The sequence below is a fragment of the Phoca vitulina genome, unplaced genomic scaffold (assembly GCF_004348235.1).
Source record: "Phoca vitulina isolate PV1807 unplaced genomic scaffold, GSC_HSeal_1.0 scaffold1, whole genome shotgun sequence".
Lineage (NCBI taxonomy): Eukaryota > Metazoa > Chordata > Mammalia > Carnivora > Phocidae > Phoca > Phoca vitulina.
In genome coordinates, this window is record NW_022589704.1 from 14,774,551 (window position 1) to 14,800,110 (window position 25,560).

A 25,560-nucleotide genomic window follows, 5' to 3' on the forward strand; every position below is an offset into this window, starting at 1 on the left:
TGTACAGATTAGAAATTTGATTATGTCTGTGATTTATTTTTAAAATGACATGTCCTTAACATCACAGTGTTAGGAGATAATGAAGCTCCTCTTTGTCCTGGAAACAATGCTGCCTTCTACTTACTGAGGAAATTAAGTGACAAACTAGAATGTGATGTTCTCAACTGGCATCAAGATTTTCCTAACTGGAGAAAAGCAATGGGATTAGTAAGTGTCTGTACAGGTAATCAATGATACCAGAATGTAATAATTCTGAGATTATATCAATTATCAGATCTGTTTTTGGGTAGAAATATAGTGTACTGGTTTAAAGGATAGCCTCTGGCACCAGCCACATTTGAATTTAAATTCTTTTTTTTTTTTTTTAATATTTTTATTTATTTATTTATTTGAGAGATAGAGCATGAGAGGGGGTAGGGTCAGAGGGAGAAGCAGACTCCCTGCCGAGCAGGGAGCCCGATGTGGGACTCGATTCCGGGACTCCAGGATCATGACCTGAGCCGAAGGCAGTCGCTTAACCAACTGAGCCACCCAGGCGTCCCTGAATTTAAATTCTTAAGTACTTTGTGAGATCAGAAAACTATTTAACCTTTTCTTCTTCTAAATGTTTATATTAATGTGTACCTTAAAGGACTGTTGTGGGGATTGAGATTTTATAGAGATTATAGAAGTAAATGTCTCACCACAATATTAGGCGTGTAGTAAATTTTTTTTAGGATTTTTAAAAAATTTTATTTATTTGAGGGGTGCCTGGGTGGCTCAGTCGATTAAGCATCTGCCTTCGGCTCAGGTCATGATCCCAGGGTCCTGGGATCGAGTCCCGCATCCTAGGATCGGGCTCCTTGCTCAGCGGGGAGCCTGCTTCTCCCTCTCCCTCTGCTGCTTCCCCTGCTCATGCTCTTTCTCTCTCTGTCAAATAAATAAATAAATAAATAAATTTTTTAAAAAGTTTATTTGAGAAACAGAGTGTGAGAGCAAGAGAGAGAGAGAGCACATGCAGGGGGGGAGGGGTAGAGGGAGAAGCAGACTCCCTGCCCAGGAAGGAGCCCAATGCTGGACTCGATCCCAGGACCCTATGATCATGACTTGAGCTGAAGGCAGATGCTGAGCCACCCAGGCGCCTGCATGTAGTAAACTCTTAACAACTTACAGTTTTAAAAAATGCAATGAAATGGTGTGAAGAATATGGATATCTTATTGGGCTATTCTGATTATCACTTGCATAATTTTGAATATGTTAATTGAAATACAAGATATTCAGGGCTATCATCAAAAAACAAGACATAAATGCTGGCAAGGATGTAGAGAAAAGGGAACACTTATGAACTGTTGCTAGGATTGTAAATTGATAACAACCGTTATGGAAAACAGTATGGAGGTCACTCAAAAAATTAAAACTAGAACTACCATATGATCCAGCAATTCCACTTTTAGGTGTACATCTCAAGGAAACTAATACACTATGTTGAAGAGTAATCTGCACTTCCATGTTCATTGCAGCAGAAATATTATTCAGCCATAAAAAATAAAGGAAGTCCTGCCATTTGTGACAACATGGACAGATCTTGAGGGCATTATGCTAAGTGAAATCAGTCAAAGAAAGAAAGATAAATACTGTATGATTTCACTTATATGTGGGATCTAAAAAAAAAAAATACCTCACCTGAAGCTAATATTACACTGTATGTTAAATAACTGGAATTTAAATAAAAACTTAGAAAAAAATACCCTCCCAAACAAAAAACTCAAAAAAAGAGCTCAAACTCAGAAAAAAAGAGATCAGATTTGTGGTTGGTTTGCCAAAGGTGGTTAGGGGAAATTGGAGAAAGGAGGTCAAAAGATACAAACGTTCAGTTATAAGATAAATAGTAGGATGTAATGTACAACATGAGAACTATAGTTAATGCTGCTATATGGTATATTTCAAAGTTGTTAAGATGATAGATCCTATGAGTTTTCAATACAAGGAAAAAAACATTTCCTTTTTTTGTATCTGTATGAGATGATGGATGTTAACTAAGCTTACTGTGATAATCATTTCACAATATATGTAAGTGAAATTACTATACATTATACCTTAAACATAAGCTGCACATCAAATATATCTCAATAAACTGGAAAAAATAAAATTAAAAAAAGAGAAGCTCCAAACAAAAAAACAAACAAACAAAAATACAAGATATTCAGTAATATCATGGTACTTACACTTAGAAATTATACGGTACTCTTAACACCAGTATATGTTTCACTTCTTGGTATCTCCCAGGGTGCTTTCTTGAGTCAATTAATGATAGGAAATACAAATTAGGAGGTCAAACATGGCAATTACTTTTCTCTCAATCTTTTTCTCTCTCTCTCTCAATCTCTTCCTGATGACAAATGGCATCCCATCCACTAGGTCTGCTTGAACAAAATGCACTATGTCCAAGATTTCAGCAGTTAAAAGCTAAATCTAACAAGAGATGATTAGGCAGCTGGGCTTAGAATTTCAAGCATGAACAGGAATTTCTAAGGCTTGGCAATTATCAATGCCTCAGTATCATGATTTTTTTAAAGGGTGTTTCTTTTATGGAGGTGAAAGGCTGGTATTTCAATCTACTAGTCCATACCAAGATTTTGTCCCCCAATCCTTCCACTTTTGGAGATGGCTCTTCCCCTCTGTCCTATGGTATTTTAAGCGATTACCACAGTTAACAAAGACAATGCAGGTGTCTCAGGTCTGCCTGATTTGCTGCTCTGTCAGTGGTAAATATTTAGCAACAGGGAGCTGGTAAAATCTTTTAGGAAAAGCAAGCTCAGATACGGAAGTCAGGAGTCCTGGTTTATATCCTGGCTTTGACACTCATGATGTCTGAGATCCTAGCTTTGTAATTTCCCATCTTTGAATAATAATAACTGGAGTCTCCTTCCTGAAGAACATTTCTTATCACAAATTAGCCATGAGTTGTGTTTACTAGCCATGCACTAGTAAAATTGGGACTCCTGACAAGAAAGCTGGGGAAGGGGAACCCCTGTACTGTGAGTGGGGTAGCATATCTTCAGACCTCTCTCTATATATTGTGACAGACAACAAAAGTCAGTGGGTAGGAAACCTCATATCCTAAGACATTAGGGTTCAGCAGATTGCATTGAGAGACAGGGCCAGATATGACCCTCTGAGCTGGCCAAGAAAGTCAGGTGGATGCACCAATGGGTACACCTTCTCCACAGTGCTTCCTCCTTGACCAGCTCAGTTCTGTCACTCCAAGAGTATGCTAGCATTTTAAACCTGGTTGTTGCTTGCTGTTGCCAAATTATCTATTAACACTCTTGGATAGTGTTGGCTATTGAACTAACTTTCCAAACAATCCCAGATCAGATGACTGTTGCATACTAAAGGATTTTTAGGATAAACAAGGTAAGCAATGTGCACCTCATTAATTTTCTGTATAGACAAGATGTAACCACGTAGTAGCTGAATCAGCTATCAGCTGGTGGCCTGGAATTATCATTTTATTTTAAAAAATCCCCCACTCATAACATATGTAAACTCATGGAAAATATTAACTAAATCTCATGTAGATGAACTATGTATGTTTAAATAAACTTTTAGATCCACCACAATCTATTCCCTGATGTCTATATACTTCCTAAAGCAATGCAATTCTTCCCACAACGGTTCAGATGGATTAACACAGCCCATGCTCATGAATCTACTTTGCCAAGATCTTACCCTTTTAATAATTTTTAACACAAGAAGAAATCCCCACGTAGAACATTAGTATTAAGAAACACCAGTCTTGGGGCTCCTGGGTGGCTCAGTCATTAAGCGTCTGCCTTCGGCTCAGGTCATGATCCCAGGGTCCTGGGAGTGAGCCCTGAGTTGGGCTCCCTGCTCAGCGGGGAGTCTGCTTCTCCCTCTCCCACTCCCCCTGCTTGTGTTCCCTCTCTCGCTTATCTCTCTCTGTTAAATAAATAAATAAAATCTTAAAAAAAAAAAAAAAGAAACACCAGTCTTATAAGCCAAATGCAATATATCATAGCTTTTCTGTATGTACTTGCTAGGTTTCAAGGGATTCAGTTTTAGATGTTATATTTCAAAATACTGGCCATAGGTAATAGAATTATGCATTAGGTTCTAGAATTGTTCCTTTAGGTGAATATAATCACTGAACCATTCCAAAATTCAAAAGTTATCCAGATTGTAAAAAACTAGCCACATTGACAATATACTCTTGGGATTGAGGTGGGCTGAGACTAAGAGCAAATTTTTAATTACCTACAAGTTATTAAACATTGTGGTTATTTAATATTTTTGTAAATTTTCACTTATTTTGTTTTTAATTATGTTGCTTACCATTAATTAGCTATCTGCTAGTGTCTGTTTAAGTCTCCACCTTTCTAATGACCCCTACAGACGGGATACTTCAGAATAATGAGTCATCGTGTATTAAACAATACTGATGAAAGTTTTGGTACCTAGGATAACCTTTCTGGCTTGAATTGAACAAATAAATAGACATCTTCAGCTGAAATGAAGGTGGGGTTCCTTCATTCCTAGGTACTCATCCTTTAGCAGACAAGCTGTCACATCTTTTGTGAGACAACCTTCTTTTGTCTTAAAGGTTTATATTCTTTCTGTCATTCTATCTGCCTGTACTAGACCAAAAGAGAGGTCAACCCAGCCAGATATTTGCAGATGGATTTGAAGGACCACTTCCCATTTCTTTGAGAAAGCTGGACATGGCTTGTTTTGCTTGTTTCTTGCAAAGAGGCTGAAGAGAAGGAGCCTGACAGTAGCAAAACTTTGGGAACTTGTCCAGGTATAAAGGCAATAGCCTTTTAAATATTTGCTTCAATATGGAATTACTTGGTTCAGATGGATATTTTTAATCACTGTTTCCAAAGACAATATCAATGGTTCTAGTCATGCTTCCTGTATAAGGATACTGATTGTTATAGCCACAGAGGCACCATACATAAATGTTTCTGGAAGGAGGACAGATATAAACAAACCAAAAGACCAAGGAGTATATAGTTTTCTTGATTGTTGCACTCACTCTACATATAGTTTCCATTATTCCCTTCAAAATTATATTCACAGAAATTACAAATGCCTTCCATTTGAACATATTTATTTAATTCCTATTAGTTCAGGATAGCAAGCTAAATAAAAAAGTAGCATCGTGGAGCCTATTGATAATTGTAATCAAATTTGGCCCCAATAGTAACTCCTTAGAAAGTTAAACAGTAATTGAACCAATTGAAATAATGAGCCATCTTCCTCTGATTAGTAGATGTTAAGGAAAGAAAAGAGAGCTGACAAAAACAGTGATTATATTGGCTTTAGATTAGGTTGGTGCTCTAATCCTCTACCCAAATCAAATCTATTGACCAACCTGTACTTTCTTTAAAAATCACAGCGTGAAATAAAGACAAGACATGAGTCACAGTCTTGTGTGGTGCTGAACAAACTGGCTTAAGTCATGATTCATGAGACTTTAGCTTTGGGAATTGCAAAGTCTTTTCTTCTTTTCAAAAGTTAAAGAGAAAGAAATGGATTCTTAATTCTGATTCTAAGGAACAATAGTGATTTTATATTATGTTGCTCCTTTATATTCTGATTTATATTAAATAAATGATTAAATTTTATATCCTATTTACTTTAAATTTAAAGGAGATAATTTTCTAGTAGTTCTAGCCCTGAGCCAGAAATTAAAAGTTCAGAAAGACTTACTTATTTGATTTTTAAAATAACTGCCTTTCTAGAAAAGCCTAGGGATACAAGTGCTAAGGCATCATTAAGTATAAAAAATATTTAGGCCAAGAGATGACAGTAGTAATACAAAGAAGAAACCAGGACAGTTGAAAAACAGCACTCAGATAATGATGCCTCATTAGTACATTGAAACGGTCAGATTTTTAAATAATGGTCTAAAACAGAAACTAGGCCACTTGGTTCACATTGGGGCAAGAGTTATAAAGACAAGGATCTTCCATAGACAAATGTTTTCAGGGCAAAAATCTTGGCTTTATCTCTTTGTATTGTAAACAAAAAAATGGATGGCACAGTGCCACAATAAGAGAAAAATTTGATTTCTGAGGCTGCCAGTATTACAATTAAAGTCAGCTTTAAATAAAATCAACAACTGCATTGCATGTATGGAGAGAGTTTTTGACATTCTTTGACTGACTGCCCAATATCAAATTCTGATAGTATTGCAATTTCTCCCTGGAGAGTTACCTCTCCCTCATTCTGTGTCTTTTGGTGGGAGAATAATTCCTTCTTCATGCCTTCAGCTATAGAGAGGTCTGTACAAGCAGTCCTCTCCTCCTCCTTGTGTTTCAATGAAGTAGGTGAATGACTTAACATTAACTGGGTGCTTTCTGCAAGACTTCAAATCTTGATGGTGTGAACCAAGGGCAGAAAAAATGGTTGGATAGAACTATTTATGGTGGCAACTATGGAGAAATTGTCAGATAGATTTTTCTATGAGACATTTGTACGTTTCCAGGTCCTAGCCCTTTTGTGCTCCATTACAATCTGGTTCTTCTATTTTCTTCAATTTTGTGAGACTCTGAATTTCCCAATCACTTCCCTTTGCTTAAGAGTCCATTTCTGCTTCTTGTACTGTGAAACCACAACTGTTCCAATGTGGAACTTAAATATAGCTAAATTGTAAGGTTAAGCCAAATGTTTCCTTGCAGAGTAGGGGTTATTGCATTTTGGAAACTCATGGAGATATTTTAAGAATGAAAGTACTTTGAAGGGCGCCTGGGTGGCTCAGTCAGTTAAGCGTCTGCCTTCAGCTCAGGTCCTGATCCCAGAATCCTGGGATTGAGCCCCGCATAAGGCTCCTTGCTCAGCTGGGAGCCTGCTTCTCCCTCTCCCTCTGCCTGCCGCTCCCCCTGCTTGTGCTCTCTCTCTGTCAAATAAATAAATAAAATATTAAAAAAAAAAGAATGAAAGTACTTTGAAAGGGGATGCATAGTATTAGTATTCATATACCTTTGATGCCTGATAATACTTCTTATCAGGGGATGAATTGTTCCTGAAAAATTTAAGATCTCCTGACATACTATATAGCCTAGCCTGTACAGGATTGAGAATAGAAACCTACCTTTATACCCCAAGAAGTTTATAGAAGAGCATTGTGGTCTTGATTTTATTGTTAGGTAGGAGCTCTTACCCATCCTTTCCACACCTCTTTATTTAAACATCTACATAAAAGTAGCCAAAGATGAGCAGAATGAATCAATACTATACATCCAAAATTGGCAAAAGTCTAGAAATCATGCAGCTCAGCCAATTTCCTGACATTATATTCCTCTTATAACACCTGATCAGTTGTGCTGTTGATTAAACACCATTAGTTATTGAGTGCTCATTACCTCACAAAGACAGTTGCACTTATTAGAATCTTTCTTTTGACTTTGAGTCCAAATATATTTTCCTTTACATTGTATGTATTTTTTGATTATAAAATTGATCTATAAAGAGACAAAAAAATAGCTTACTTCAAATATTTGCTCACAATCCTTTAAATCATTTTTTTCTTTCTATATGTGTACTACTAATTAAAGATTAAAAATGGGGCAGCACGGATGATATACAAAAACTCCTAAGGAAGCCATTAAAACATGATTAAAATGAATAAAAAGTTCAACAAGGTTGTAGGATATAAGATCAATATGCAAAAATCAGTTGTATTTCTATTAGCAGCAGTGAACAATCCAAAAATTAAACAAAGAAAACATTTCCATTTATAATATCATTAAAAATTTTAAAAATACTGAGGATAAATGTAAGAAAAGAAAGCAAAAATTGTACACTGAAAATTACAAAAGATTGTTGAAATAAATGAAAAAATACCTAAGTATGTCTATGTAGTCTTTTGACATCTGTTTCATGGGTCAGAAGACTTACTGCTGTTGAGATGACAATATACCCCAAACTGATCTACAGATTCAACACAATCATAATCAAACTGTTAGCTGTTTTTTTTTTAATAGAAATTGACAAGCTGATCCCAAAATTCATTTAGAAATGCAAGGGAAGGTAGATAGCCAAAACAATATTGAAAAAGAAGATCAAAATTGGAAGACTCATACTTTCTGATATAAAAATGTACTATAAAGCTGCAATAATCAAGATAGCGTGGTAATGGCATAAGGATGGACATATAAATCAATGAAATAAAACTGAGAGTCCAGAAATAACGGGTTATTGCACCCCTTACCTTTATGGTCAATTGATTTTCAACAAGAGTGCCAAGACAATTGAATGGGGAAAAGAAAATCTTTTTAACAAACAGTGCTCATATAAATGATTATCCACATGCAAAAGAATGAAGTTGGACTCCCACCTTATACCACACAAAAAAATTCACTAAAAATGGTCCATAGACCTACATATAAAATTTTAAAGTAGAAAAGTTTTAGAAGAAAACATATAATTAAACCTTTTTACCTTTTATTAGGCAATGGTTCCTTAAATGTGAGACCAAAAGCATGTGGGAAAAAAGCAAAAATAGATATACTGGACATCATCAAAATTAAAATTTTTGTGCTACAAATGATAGCATCAAGAAAATGAAAAGACAACTATTCAATGGAAGAAAATATTTACAAATCATATAGCTGATAATAAACTTACATCCAGAATACTTAAAGAACTCTTACAACTCAACCTTAAAAGCACAAATAATCCAATTTCAAAGATGGGAAAAGGATTTGAATGTCCATTTCTCCAAAGAAGTTATACAAATGGCCAATAAGCACATGAAAAGTGCTTATAAGCCATTAGGGAAATGTAAATCAAAACCACAGTGAGATACCACTTCACACCCACTAAGATAGCAATTATCAAAAAGATGGATAATAACAAACATTAGAGAGAATGACTAGAAACTGGAACCCTCATATATTGCCTACGGGAGTGTAAATTGGTGGAACTGCTTTGGAGAACAGTTTAACAGGTCCTTCAAATCTTAACCATAAAATTATAACATGACTTAACAATTCTGTTCCTAGATGGGTATCCAAGAGAAATATAAACATATGTCCACACAAAAACTAGTCCACAAATGATGATAGTGGCATTATTTGTAATAGCTAAAAAGTGAAACAACCCAATGTCTATCAACTGACAAATAGACAAATGTCATATATTCATATGGTGACATATTGTTTGGTCATAAGAAGGAATGAAGATATTTGTACATCAACATCCACAGTAGCATTATTCATTATAGCCAAAAGGGTGGAAACAACCCAAATGTCCATCAAGAGAAGAATGGATAAACAAAACATGGTATATATATTCAATGGCATATTATTCAGTCTTCAAAAGAAATAAAAGTCTGATACATACTACAACATGGATGAACCTTGAAAACATTATGCTAAGTGCAATAAGCCAGACACAAAAGACCACATAGTGTATGATTCTATTTATCTGAAATGTCCAAAATAACTAACTCTATGGAGATAGAAAGTAGATGAGCGTTTTTCCGGAGGAGTTGGGAGGGAAATGGGGAGTGGCTGCTAATGGGTATGGGTTTTCTTTTCATAGCAATGAAAATATTCCAAGATTTGCTACTGGGGTTGTACAACTCTGTGAATATACCAAAAACCATTGAGTTGTATACTTTGAATGTGTGAATTTTATGGTATGTGAATTGTATCTCCATAAAGCTATTTAAAAATGTATTAAAAACAAACAAATAAGGCAAGACTAAGAACAGACTGTTGGATATAGAAAAGGATAAATATAGAAAAGGAGTATCTCCATCACCCTGCGTGATTCTTTTGCAGCATTTACCATATTGTGTAATTATTGTGCTTGTTTTCATATAATTGCCTGTCTTTTTCGCTAGCCTCTGAATTTCTTAAGGGTGAAGATTACTTCTGCCCTGTTTACCATTGTATTCTCAGCACTAAATACAGTGACTGGCACTTACAGGTATCTAATAAAGATTTATTATTGTTGGTAACCCAACTGAAACTTACTTCTAAGCTGAAACTACTCCATTAAACAAGTCATACAGTAATGTTTTCCAAATGGTTAAGAATCCAATTTGCCAATCTAAACTTTTCTGTGTTGCTCATGAAAATATTTTGAGAGACCACATCAACAGCCATGCAGAAATCTAGTTACTTCCTATCTGCACTGCAACATTAATAAAGTGGAATGAGCTGAGTTGGCATAATGTTCTCAGTGAGCCTGAAACAACATAAGAGTTTCACATGAATGAGTTTATTAAGAGTTTAATAGGGTAAGAGTGCATTGGAAAAAAAAAATTGCACATAATTCCTATGCTAGTAATTCCCATAGCATTGATATCCTAATAATGATAACACTATCTTTTTAAAAAATATTTTATTTATTTATTTATTTATTTATTTATTTATTTATTTATATTTTAGTGAGAGAGAGTGCAAGCAGTGGGAGGGGCAGAGGGAGAGAGAGAGAATTTCAAGCAGACTCCCCACTGAATGCATAGCCTCACGTGGGGCTTGATCCCATGACCTTGAGATCATGACCTGAGCCAAAACCAAGAGTTGGACACTTAAGTGACTGAGCCACCCAGGTGCCCCAATGATAATATTATCTTAAATGTACACAGTATTCTTCTGTTTATAAGGATCTTTCACATGTATCTTCATTTGGCCAATAGTCAAGTGAATATAAGCCCATCTAGAAATCTAGACAACAGTGTGTGGCTTTCCTGCTAAAAAAGATTCTAAAGATTCTTATCACTGTGTATAAGAAAAGGACAATGCTATCTAACGTCAGTAAAAGAACCTGTAGTAACTGCCTATTTTTTAAACTTCTCAGGGATACTATAGACTCCGGAGGGAAATTCCATGCTTCGTTCATACAGAAACATCCTTTTTGCTGTCTTATACTTTAATGGCTTCTGTGTATGAATTAATTGAACAATGATTCTCTTTTAGCCAAGTCAGTCATTAAAATTTTCTCCTTATATTTAATATTAATATAAATAATAATTAGTAAACAAGGGTGAGAAATGGAGAGGAAGTAGATACTAAAGCAGAGAGAAATTTTTTTTCTCTGCTATCTTCATTGGGAGAAAACTAATCAAACTCGAGACAGAACTGGAATGTATTCCCATCTCTTAATGAGAAGAAACTTTTGTGTTCTGCTTTAGAAACTTGTTGATAACTCAATTTTCAGGCATGTCATTGCTTTTACAATTGGTGCAAATATTAAGACATTGCCATTTGGAATAAATAAGCACATGAAATGATTAATTGACCCCAACTCTTAAGTGTAAAGGAACAAATGTTGCTTATTCTCAACACCACTTGATTGACTTGGCAAATGTTTCTATGCCCAATGGCTTAACCGGTATAGATATGTTAGTAAGAAGCTCCACAGAAACCTCCACATTGTCTTAAAACAATAAAGGTTTACTAAATTATTCACTTCTATATAAATAAATGTTCAAGATCTATAGCTGAAACAGATTTCATACTGGTTCCCTCATATTATTTCAGAAATTCAGCAAGTGCTTTGAATTTCTTGGAAAGTAAAAGTGGAGGTCAGAATCAAATCTCTTCTGCAGTGTGTTGTTTAGATGGTAACTTGACTTGTGTTTGGGAAAAAAGAGATAAGAAGAGTTAGATTTCTTCTTGATCATAAACCTAAGCAGTATAAAGAATACAGCTTTAATTCAACCTAGATCTTCTCCAAACACATAATAGTCAGGTATGAACAGGAATCAATAAAAGTTCTTGCTGAACAGAATTATTGGTTGGGTAACATTTGTTGTTAAAAAATTTCAACAAAGCATTTTCTTTGCATTATTCCTGCAGATGTGAAAATTGCTTGGTTTTATAGAATGTTTCTTTCTTTGCATGGTATTTGACTATACTAGCCCTCCAATATTCTATTTCTCTTTCATGGTATTAACATCTTTTTATTTCTAGAGAAAATGTTATCAAGGATAAAATTACTTTAAGCTGCTCCATGACCTCCAAGTACTAAAAGGGATCTGATGATTTTAGGGCTTGTTTTTGGTATATTGCTGTTTCTTTTCCTGAGTTGGTTATTATATAGGACTTGGGACATTGTTCACTCTTTTCTTTCATAGCAAATAAAATAATGGCATAAGTTGTAGAAATGAACCCTGGATTTGCATTAGAAGGGCAGACCTTGAATTCTTTTTCTTTTTTTTAAGATTTTATTTATTTATTTGACAGAAAGAGACACAGCGAGAGAGGGAACACAAGCAGGGGGAATGGGAGAGGGATAAGCAGGCTTCCCATAGAGCAGGGAGCCTGATGTGGGGCTCCATCCCAGGACACCGGGACCATGACCTGAGCCGAAGGCATACGCCCAAAGATTGAACCACCCAGGTGCCCCCAGACCTTGAATTCTACCTCTGGCACTTACTAATTGTGTGGACTTGAAAAATCCACTTTAATTCTCTGTGTTCTGGTTTCTTCATCTGGAGAGTGGAAATAGTCCCTTTGCCCTGCCTAAAAGAGAGGGGTGTTATTGGAACTCAAATGCAGTAATGAAAGTTGAAAGTCTGGAAACTAGAAAATACAAACAAATATTCTATGACTTGATTGTTATGAACAGGTTACCTTTCAAAGGTTCATTTTTCAGTTAGTTGTTTGGAACACAGAAGATATTATTCACTATGCAGGGAGATTTTTAAATTTACTCAGGTTGGGGGGCGCCTGGGTGGCTCAGTTGGTTAAGCGACTGCCTTCGGCTCAGGTCATGATCCTGGAGTCCCTGGATCGAGTCCCGCATCGGGCTCCCTGCTCAGCGGGGAGTCTGCTTCTCCCTCTGACCCTAACCCCTCTCATGCTCTCTGTCTCTCATTCTCTCTCTGTCAAATAAATAAATAAAATCTTTAAAAAAAAAAAATTTACTCAGGTTGGGGAGCACCTGGAAGGCACGGTGCTTTTGCAAGACACCTTGAAATACTGACATTTAATTCCTTCATAGGAAATAGTAATATTCGACTAATGAGAAATATTAATTAAGTATATGTATGAAATTTCAAATCACAACAAAGAGCACATGTATCCATGAAAATAATTTTTCCATTTAAATATCATGTGTTCTTTGTCCAATCATCACTGATGCCTTGCCATTTGCTAGGCTTAATTGCAGATAAGAAACAACGGTTGGCAAAGATGTAAGAAATATTAATTTCTTACATATATTCCAAGTATATGGATTCTACTCTGCCTCCCCTCCATCTCTTCATACCACTATAACTGAACTAAATTGTGAATCATCAGTATGTGGAAGAAGAGATTGAGAATCACCATAAAGGGTGATTCTGAACCCAAGTCAGCTTGTCTATTTAATCCATAATGCAGTTGTTCTAACAGTAGTAAAGGTACCAGTCATTTATAAACCCAGTGTTTTTAGATTAGAAAATGCTGTTTTTTGAAATGATGAAGAAGGTAAATTCTAATCATCTTTACAGGTGCTTTTAGGATTAAAGAAAAGCAGCTTATAAAGTTTTTCCTTACATAATAATGAAAAACACTGAGACTGAAAGCCCCAGGAAATCTTCTATTGTTACTCCTGTTAAAAAGAAATATTTTTACTAGTTCAGTGAACACTTGGTTAATGTACAAATTACAGTTTCTCTTCCCTTTTTGCCTACTACCTCATCTAACAGTTAAAATTGTATAGTATTGCCGAAACCTGTTGGCCATTTGGTTACATAATGCACTGAAATAGAAGAATCAGACTTAAAAACATGGCCATGATTTAGAACAATTTAATAATCTAGCTTCTGGGTGCCTGGGTGGCTCAGTCAGTTAAGTGTATTCCTTTGGTTCAGGTCATGATCCCAGGGTTCTGGGATTGAGTCCCACATCGGACTCCCTCTGCTCAGAGAGGAGTCTGCTTCTCCTTCTCCCTCTGCCTACCGCTCCCCCTGCTTGTGCTCTCTCTCTCTCTCAAATAAATAAATAAAATCTTTAAAAAAATAATCTGGCTTCTGTCTTCTATTGACACATACCAATTAATTATTAAATCATGAAAGTAAGAAGTTAAAATGGTTTCCCTGGGACTGTTTCAGTTTCCATGGCTTATGCATGAATATTTCATCAAGCTCTACCTTCTCTTCATGACACACACATTCATCATGGCACAAATGTAAAGTTTATAAAACTGGGTGTCAGGAGACTGAATTCTGATTCCAATACTGTCCAGTAGACAAGTAAGTCCACTTCTGTGGACATTGACTTCCTCTTATTTAAAATAAGAGGATGAGATTTAGGGACTCTATCATACTGAGCCAGACCTATGCTCCATCTTACATAAGCACTGGGGCCCTGAACATGGAAGAGTTTAGCTCTCCTCCTATGTATTGTCCTCAAAGGCTGGGGTGCATCAAAATGTCCAATCTTCCCTAAATAATCTACAATCCATGTGTCATTCATGAATTTATCTAATCATAGAAGACACTAGGCATCTGTGTCTCTCATATGAAATGATCAATGATACTGGGAATGTCAAATTTGCCAAAAACACAGCTCTCCTCAGGTGGTACTGACAAGAGGGAGAACAATAAAGGTGGTATCCTAGTCATGGGCAAAAGTAGTCATGGGAACCTGTGCAGGTGAAGGATACGGAGTGTCATGTGTTGTCCTCTCCCCCATCAACCTATTTAGGAGCTGTCAGGAGGAAGACTGGCTCCTGTGATTTTTCTGCAGATGGAAACAGAAGGAAATTAAGAAAAGTAGATTTTAAAATGTGAATGATATGGTAAGAAGCTAAGTGTTAAAGCAAAGTGTTAAAACATTGAGTTATTGTTTGAAACTCTTCATGCATTCTCTATATTAGAATTATATATCCATGCCCTTTGCCATATGATTCTGCAGAACCACCCACTAGTGTGGTTGGAATCTATTTTCCCACCCAGTGACGTTGGACTGGATTTTGTGGCTGACTTTAATAGAGTGTGAGTGGAAGTGACAGTGCCAGCTCCAGGTTGAGTCCTGAATTCTGTGATGTGTCACAAGAATATACCCCTCAGTGTCACTGGTCCAAGGAGAATGGAGAATCGTGTGTAGCAGATGTGAACCCAACTTCTAGTTTTTGATCAAACCCACATGACCTAAAAGGCCAATCCAAAGCTGTACCAACCATTTCACAAATTCCTGAGCAAGAAAAAGAAATGCTTATGGTCTATAAGCCCTGCATTTTAGGGTGGTTCGCTATCTAGACTTTTGTGGCCATAGCTAACCAAAGCACTTAGAAAACATTATTTAATGTGTTAGAAGATGAAATTAGCAATCAATAAATTAGGTAATAAGTCTACTCACACTTCCTTTCTTTCTTCCTCCTTGTCTTCCTGAGCTCTCTCTTTTCTGTTCCTTCCTCCCTTCTCTCTCTTTCCTTTTCTTCTGCAAATATTTATTAGAAGTCAACTAAATATTCAAAACTGTGCTGGAATGAGAAAGAAGGCTGATACAACCTCTGACCTTATGGAACCTGACAGATATAATGTGTTTTGTGAAGAAGTGCAATGTGATAGAGAGGCATGCCCCTGAGAAGTTAACTTAGTCTGCAGAATTCCCTGTACGGCAGAAGAGTTCAAGACGAGGGGAAAGCAGCGGAGGGGTGGAGAGAGGAAATTTCCAGGAGATAGAGAAGGCTGCATGAAGATCCTGGAACAGGGAAGACTAGGTTTTAAAAACAAAATGAACATAATCCACAACAACAAAAGTAGAGTACAACAAATGGCAGAGATTAAAAGGGAAAGTAATGCCAGACAAAGGGAAGTAAGCAGTTTTGTGTGTTTAGGTAGGCATTTTGGACTCTTTCCATAGAAGAATTGGAACTCACTGAGAATTCGAAGCCTGATGTGCTTCAGTTTGGGAGTTTTAGAAAGATCCTCTGGCTCAGAGCACAGAACTGATTGGAAGAAGGGAAGAATGGGCCCAGAGGGTTGTAGGCTTTTAATGCAGTAAGTGAAGTGTCCTTGGCTTAATACTTAAATAGTTATAATTATGTAAACAGGGAGATCGATTTAATCCAAAAGGGTAATATAACTCTTTGGAGAGGATGGAAGATGGTAGGATGACTTGTAAAAGAATGAAAATCCCATTAAAAATTTTAATTCCAATACAATTACCATTCAGTGTCATATTAGTTTCAGGTGTACAGGATAATGATTCAACAATTCTTTACTCAATCTTCATCATGATAAGTGTACTCTTTAATTCCCATCACCTATTGCCCCATCCCCCCATTCACCTTGCTTCTGGTAACCACCGGTCTATTCTCTATTGTTTGGTTTTCAGAGAGGGAGACAAACCATAAGAGACTCTTAATCTCAGGAAACAAACTGAGGGTTGCTGGAGTGGAGGGGGGTGGGAGGGATGGGGTGGCTGGGTGATGGACATTGGGGAGGGTATGTGCTATGGTGAGAGCTGTGAATTGTGTAAGACTGATAAATCACAGAACTGTACCCCTGAAACAAATAATAAATTATATGTTAATAAAAAATAAACAAATTTAAAAAAAGAGTTTGGTTTTGGCTTCTCTCTTGTTCTCTTTGTTCATTTGTTTTGTTTCTTTAATTCTACATATGAACAGTTTGAGACTAATGGGTATTAACTCTTCTTTAAAGTTTGGTGGAATTTACCTATGGAGCCATCTGGTCCTGGCAAAATTCCATTTTTTGTTTAAAGAGAGAATTTAATAGCATATGAGCCTGGAAAAGAAACACCTTAAATAATTTTGTCATTAATTTGAAATTCTTGAGGTAGAGACCAGAAGAAATAGCTGAAAGACGTGATAATGAATGTCAACAAAGAGGAATAGGGAGAGAGGATGGATGTGAAGGATACTTTTTTTAGTCCTAAACCTGGCAATATTTGACTTCTGAAATCATGTGCATGTATTACTTTTGTCTTAAAAACATACATTTAAAAAAAGAGAGACAAAAGCAATTATCAGGCTTCTGATAGGCACAACTTTCTTTTACTGGAATATTCTGGTTGAGCACAAATTTGTAATTGAAATACTCTGACCATGTGTGTTTTAACTATTAATTGCTTCAGTACAGGAATCAGCTTCTCTTTCAGAAGGGAAAACATGATAACCAGGGCAAACAAGATAACAGGAATCTTTCTTAAAAGCAGTCAGTATACCTGCCAGAGACCAACTGCTGTCAGCCAAACACTGAAGCCCACACATCTCCTGTGGCCAGGTCCAATTTCCTCTTCTTTTTACCTACATACCTGGGAATGTAGTCCAGCTCCTCCCTTACTACCACACCCACTTCTCCACATGGGTCCCACCACTGCCCCACTATTGCTGTGACAAATGGAAACTTTCTCCAGTTTCCTGTCTCCCTGCTGTCCCTGAATTAAAAGAGCAAACTCTTTTTGGGAAAAGTTTTGGATTCTTTATATCTTCCTTCTACAAGGAGTCAGGGAAATGACTGAGCTGTAAGCATCTCACAGAGGAACTCTTCACCCAAGTTGTCTTGCTGTTCATTAAACAGTAACAGAACTAGGCTTCTTCTCCTACTATTTCCTAGGTTCAGTTCTGAGAAGGTCCTAATCTGTGTGCCCTGCCAACCCTTGAGCAGACCTACATCATTCTATTTTGTTATGAAACAAATGAGTTCTTCTCATTCAACACACAATAAGTTATTCATGTGGTTCCAAGTGCACTAGTCTCCTGACTGTCACTAGAACACATTGAATATTCTGCCATCTTAGGGTCCTTTCTACTTCGATTTCTCCTCTCATGGATAGCTATATGATGCAAGGCCTCACTTCTTTCAGATCTTTTCTCAACCATCACCTTGTCCATGAGGCCCTTCTTGACCACTCTATTAAAAATTAACCCTCTCTGAACATTTCCTATACCCCACCCTGCTTAACATGTCTCCATACCATTTACTACCATTTAAAATACTTTACATATTTGTTTATTGCCTGTATTTCCCTTCTGGAAGGAAAACTCATGACAACAGGAAATTCTGTTTTGTATCCCAAGTGCCTAGAACAGTTTTTTAGCACATGTCCTTAATAAATATTTTTGAATAACAAAATACTAGTTAATAACACATCTTAAACTGATTTCCAGTGAATAGTACAACTTTTTAAGCACTTTCCAATAAGGAAATACTTTGGATAAATTCAAAATATTAATATTTTTAATCTTAAGTCCAAATATTGGATACTGCAAGAGGAAAAATGCTTATGCTTATTTTCTAATACAGTAGTCGGTCTTCAATAAATATTTACTGGATGACACTGTGAAAGGCAAAGAACATATTTCAATGTAAAAATATAATCTCAAGTTGCCCCCAAAGATCCCTATACTTCATGATAAGCAATGAGTTTTGGAGGTAGAACAGGAAGGTGTGTGAGGATTGATAGGAAGGAGTGATTTAGTCAGTTTTGTGTTTTACAAAGAACTCTTCCTTGTGGGAGTGGGGAAGATGGATAGTGAAGGCCGACCACACTGACCAGGCCAATCATCATAGTGATCACTGACCATCACTGACCAGGTGATCATCATAGTCCAGGTGGGAGAAGATGGGGATCTGAAATAACATTGATAGATGCGGATCTGAGATATTGATAGTGAGGTTGAGAGGACGGTCTGGAGACCTAAATATTCATCATGTCAAACTCTTGTGCATTCCTGATGAGATTGTAAAATGGTACAGCAACTTTGGAAAACTTTGACGGTTCCTCAAAATTGTTAAGCATAGAGTTAGGATTTGATCCAGAAATTCCACTCCTAGGCATCTACCCAACAGAATTGAAAGCACATGTTCATACAAAAACTGGTACATGAATGTTATTCATAATAGCCCCAAAGCAGAAACAACTCAAATGTCCATCAACTAATGAATAAATAAACAAAATGTGGAATATTCAAACAATGGAATATTATTTGGCATAAAAAGATATAAAATACTGATACATACTATAATGTGGATGAACCCTGACTACATTAGGCTAAGTAGAAGAAGCTAGCCACCAAAGACCACATATTGTATGATTCCATTTATATTGAATATGCAGAATAGGCAAATCTAGAGAGAGAGAAAATGGATTCAAGGTTGTCAGGCACTGGGGGGAGGATGCAGGGAGAATAACTGCTAATGGGTATGGAGTTTCCTTTTGGGATAATAAAAATGTTCTGGAATTAGAGTGTGGCAATGGTTGTGTAACTCTACGAATATATTTTTTAAATTATTGACTTGTACACTTTAAAAGGATAATTTTTATGGTATATGAGTTATATTTCTATAAAGCTGTTATTTTTTTTTAAATATTCAGCAAGAAAAATGGACAGACTTTGGTGATGTATCAAATGTGGAGGATGAAGGCAAGGGTTAGAGCAGAAGGACTTGGAGCTTCTCAGTTTATATAACTGAGGAGAGATGAGGATCTTTTCCCAAAGTAACTTTAGGATACAAAAGGGGGCTAGGCAGGGAGATGCCAAGAAACAGATAGGGAGCTGGACAAAGAATGCCCAGGGGAAGTAAATCTATGAATGGAATGAACAGTGAATTCTTCTTTGTTTTATTAAAATAATTCTCAACAGGCAAGAGACATGATGGAAAGAGTACACTGCTCTTTAAAAATATAATCAAATGAAGTCAAAGTTGATTAACCAGGCAAGTATAAATTGTCCAACTAAGAAATATAAAGACAGAAGTGTCAAACAAAAATGTCATTTGGAAGGAATAGGTTTGAAATGGCACAACTTCAGCATAAGGAATTATTTTGGCCCATGAAACTCAGTTTTTATTTTACCACATTCCACTGAATAATCTGCATGGCCAAAATTGAAAAAGGAGTTAAAGTAGAATCTGATCTTTAAAGATTTTATGGGTTAGAGGACTAGAAGAAACATTCTCAGACAAAAACATGCAGATCTTATACATTTGGTGCCAATACTATCAACTTTAAAAGCTGATAAGAGTAAGAATCCTTTGAGTAAACCTGACTGCAAGCTGCGTAGTAGCCATTACTGGCTGTTCCTGAGCCAGCTCACTGCTGTTGGCGTCTGCGCAGGGATGGAGCAAATGGGTTGGAGCTTGGCCTGTCTCCGGTCCCAGACTCTGAGGCCAAGCTGTCCTTTCCAGGACTCTTTCATGTTCACATAGTGTGTTTTAGCCAGCGGTACCACCCCTCAATTCCTTGTAGCATAAGGACAGTTCATGGTAGAAGACTTTGGAGCTGATATTCCTATTTTTATGCAAGAAACCACGCCCCTTACCGTCAGATGAGTTCTTCCATGCACTACAATCCAATCCAAAAGCATTGTGGGAGGACCACATGACTTCAGACCATCACTCTGTGCACTGAAGACCTATCTTAAAGGAGAACACAGGCAGAAACCGTTTTGACCTCAGCCGTAGCAACTTCTTACTAGACACATCACCACAGGCAAGGGAGACAAAAGCAAAAATGAACTACTGAGACTTCATCAAGATAGAAAGCTTCTGCACAGCAGAGGAAACAATCAACAAAACTAAAAGGCGGCCTACTGAATGGGAGAAGATATTTGCAAATGACATATCTGATAAAGGGTTATTATCCAAAATCTACAAAGAACTTATCAAACTCAACATCCAAAAAACAAATAACCCAGTTAAGAAATGGGCAGAAGACACAAATAAACTGTTTTCCAAAGAAGACATCCAGCTGGCTAACAGATACATGAAAAGATGCTCAACATCACTCATCATCAGGGAAATACAAATCAAACCATGATAAGATACCATCTCACACCTGTCAAGATGGCTAAAATTAACAACACAAGAAACAATAGGTGTTGGTGAGGATGCGGAGAAAGGGGAACACTCTTGCACTGCTGGTGGGAATGCAAACCTGTGCAGCCACTCTGGAGAACAGTATGGAGGTTCCTCAAAATATTAAAAATAGAACTACCCTATGATCCAGCAATTGCACTACGAGGTATTTATTTACCCAAAGGATACAAAAATACAGATTGGAAGGGATACATGCACCCTGATGTTTATAGCAGCATTATCAACAATAGCCAAACTATGGAGAGAGCCCAAATGTCCATCGACTGATGAATGGATAAAGAAGATGTGGTGTATGTATATGTATATGTATATGTATACACACACACACACACACACACACACACACACACACACACACACACACTGGAATATTACTCAGCCATCAAAAAGAATGAAATATTGTCATATATAAAATATATACACACAATGGAATATTATTCAGCCAGCAAAAAGAATGAAATATTGCCATATATATAATGCGCGCACACACACACAATATGGAATATTATTCAGCCATCAAAAAGAATGAAATATTACCATTTGCAATGACATGGATGGAACTAGAGTGTATTATGCTAAGTGAAATAAGTTGGTTGGAGAAAGACAAATACCATATGATCTCATTTATATGTGGAATTTAAGAAAGAAAACAGATGAATATATGGGAAAGGGGGAAAAGAAAAAAAGGAGAGAGGGAAAGAAGCCATAAGAGACTCAATGACAGAAAACAAACTGAGGGTTGATGGAGGGAAGAGGGGGGGATGGACTAGATGGATGATGGGCATTAAGGAGGGCACTTGTTATCATAAGCACTGGGTGTTGTATGTAAGTGATGAATTACTGAATTTTACTCCAGAAACTAATATAACACTGTATGTTAACTACCTAAAATTTAAATTTAAAAAAGCAATATTAACAGTTATCAATGCTTGGATATCTACCACATGTCAAATAGTATCTAAAACTGAAGTTAAGTCATTCAACTTGGACAAGCCACATGGCTGGTGAGAAGTAGAATCAGAATTGGATCCAGGGGTACCCATGCCAAAATCATACTCCTCAGTGCCTCATGCCATTGCTCCACTGGGAATCCCCTTCAGTAATGACAAGCATCTTGGTTTCCCCAGTACAGTTTTGCTAGAGCATTATCCCAAAACAGAGCTGTCATTCTACTAAAAAACCTGTGTTGTTCTACACCTCCCAGAAACACAGCATCGGTCCCATTACCCATTAACAGCACTGCCTTTAAGTGCTGTAGCATCTAAACCATTTAAGCAGAATTCCATCCTCAGATAGATTGCATCCATCTTTTGAGAAATAGTTTCCTTTTCTTTCCAAACTGCCCTTTGGCAACCAAGCCTTGCATTTCTAATACCCTTGATGTCTGGTAAACTGCTGGTAGAGCCGAGTTGACATTTCATTTAGGGCTGATTTTATTCAGAAACGTTTGAACTCAACTTTGTGACTTTGGAGACATGAAACACAAAGAAGATAACTTGAAGCGACACCTGATTAACGCTGAATAATTCAGAATTAATCAGAGTGTATTTTAAGCAGGATGCCTAAGCTAACACATTCTGAATATGAGCCATATGATTACTCAGAGAAAATGAGGAGTTTTTAAGTTCAGATTTAGAATCAGCATTTTAATTGTAGCAGCACTTCACAGTCTTCTCATTTCCTTTGTCTCCCACAGATGCACTTCCTCCCAAATCCTTATATTTTAATTTTTCTTCTGAGGTAGTATTTATTTTAAGCTGTACTATTATGCAGTTGCTTCTCATTTGCTACATCAACAGAGAGGTTGAAGCGGCGCTGCCCTGCAGCGTTAAGGGTAGGACCAGGGGCACAGTGAGTAGCCACTTCTAGGAACGGGAGGTTGTGCAGAAGAAAGGCAGCTCCAGAAATGGAGGTGGAGACTGGGAAAGCAACCAGTAATATAGCCTGATAGAAACTGGGGCCCCACAAGGTCTAGTCTCTGAAAGGTATTACATACAAAGAAGTTCCATCAAGCAAGCAATAGTCATAAAAATAATTACATTATTTATTTACCAATTGTAATAAAATAATGACCAAGGGAATTAATTTATAATCCATAGCCACACTACATAATGTTCCTTTTCTCGCATTACTCCTCATTCTAGAATCCTCTTACTTCCTTCAACTGGACCCAAACCCCCTATTTCTCCTTCTATTCATTCTCATTTCCCCTCCCAATACCCAAAGTGCTTGTCAAATGGTGCTTGCTCTTTATTTTTATCCCTTGTCCTTTCAGTTTTCTAATCCTCTCCTTCTCCTCCTCTCTTCTATTTTCCCCAGTTGGCATCACACGTCTATGGCAGCGAAGAGCTGTGCTTCTGCAGGGTATGGGGGGTGAAGTCCTTACGTCATGGGAGCTGCCCAGGCTTGAGATGCCTGATACCATAATTAGTTGACTTTTCCCTACGAATGGGCAAGGCTTTGTCCTTGCAGAATCAACAACTCAAGTGCTTCCAATAAAACTTTGAGTGCCCACTTTCCCGTAAACAAATGAAAAGTTCAAGGCCCCTTCACTCATGTGATTGCCTGAGTCTGTAGCCCATTCATCTGGTCTGAAGCAGAGTGGAACTTCAAGTGGAGAGAGATGTAGCTGACCACATTTATAGAAACTGAAGCCTTTCCTGCATTTTCAAGTAACCCAAGTTTGCCAATCCACACCTGAAAAACTCAGTAATAAGGTGAACTGAGATTTAAACCAGAAGTTCAAGAAAACTTTTTTTATTCCAGTTACGAGCCCATAATCTTCCGCTCTATTAAAATATTCAGAAATTTGTTTAAAATATTTCATATATGTTAAAATAACATCATAAAATCTGGATGAGCGTGACTAGGAACTTATGATGCAATTATGATCATGCCCCAAGGCAAGTACAGTAAAATCAGTTGTTAAGGAATAGATTAGTCACCCATCAGCTGTGCAAATGTTGGGCAGGTAACTTCTCTGAGTTTTAGGTTTTTAATTTTAAAATGAGGGATTAGATAATCTGGTCTCTGCAAATCTTTTCAGCTATTACATTTTATGATTTTTAATTTACCTGGGTTGTTTTCATCTTTCATTTTCATCTCATCTCTGATAAACTTCTAAAGATTTTCTACGTGCTCCTCTGTGCATTTTGATCAGAAGAGGTGAAGAGAATCTAATCTGCATTTATTAAGCCAGAGAGGAGATCCAGAGGCAACTGTAAGATTAATATTATTATCTCTAGTTACTTTAACAAACATTGTTGATTTCCCCTACTATTTTTCTGGACTACCTCTAGCTTTTTATACTTCCAATACAATTTCATTTTAAAGAACCTGACATTTTCTAAACTTTTGAAGGTCATATTTTCTGTTTGTGTCTTGAAGAATTATTTGTGTCTTCATTAGGTGTTCATGCTATTTAGCTAGAAGCATTAATAACTACCTTAACTTTGTATGTTCATGAAGCCTCTTACAAAGGTCTTGACCTTGTAGTCTGCAGACTGATAGATGAGGTTGCTAAAAGCTGAAATTCTACAAATAAATCTTAGGAAGATTTGCAATACAATTATGTAAACCCAAAAGGGAGGGTTCTAAAGGTACCCACCACAGAGGTCTCCTTACCCCAGAAAATTACGTTGTATTAATGAATTAATACACTGAATTACTGAAACTGCTCTCCTGTCACCCCTTCCTAATGTGGGGAAGTAGTTTATGAAAAGTTGTCTCTCACAGTTGATCAAACTGAAGCAATAGCAATGGTATGCAAATAATTTATTATCTATATTGTTTATATTTTTAAAGAATTGTTAATATTCACTTAATGGCAGCAAACTTATGGATCTCTTTGACTCTGTAGTCACATGGGTTGAATTAGAGTGGATCATAAATACATGCTTGTTTTGGTCCAACCAGTAATTCCACTTACACAATATATTGCTTCACTTTGGACAACAGAATGCAACCAGGTACCAGAAAAATTAGGATATTTTAAGGTTAGGGGACTCCTAGCCAATTTGCAAGATAACCTTTGATGCTCTCCTATCTTGGGGGACCCTCTTTTTTAATCTTCAGCACTCTTTTTTATAATATAGGAATGACATTGACTGACCTTTAGTAGCTTGCAAAAATGACCACAAATTCTTCCCTTGCCTCTACTAGACTTCACCCTTTGTGATGTGAGTTTGTAGCTCTTTCTAACTAGTGTGGATTCTATTGCTTCAATCTCTGAATCTGGGCTGGTCTTGTGACTTGCTTTGACCAAAGGAATGTTGTGGAAGCAACACTGTTTCAGTGCTCAGCCTAGAACCAAAAATATCTTTCATGCTTCCACTTCTCTAGGACTCCATGTACACCTTTTGAATGAACTTGGGCTAGTTTGCTGTAGGATGAGTCCATATGGCTAATTCAGCCCAGTTGTTCCAGACAAGGCCCCAGAAATGTGACCTAAAGCAGCCTAAAAGTCCCAAACTAGCTTAGACCAGAAGAATCACTCAATCTATTTTGAACTCAGTCTATTATTTTATCACCCACAGAAATATGAGCTCAACTAACTGCTATCGTTTATACTTACAAGTTTTGAGGATGTTTTAAAAGCAGCAAGTGATAACTGACATACTACCCAAGTGCCACACAGAGATGATCTTCCATAGTTTATTTTCATCTAAAGCTTCTCACTTTACAGACTTCTATTTCACATTCTTTGACAATCCGAAATCTCTGAATGAGTTAGTTAAAACAAGCTGAGTGGATAAAGTAAGTT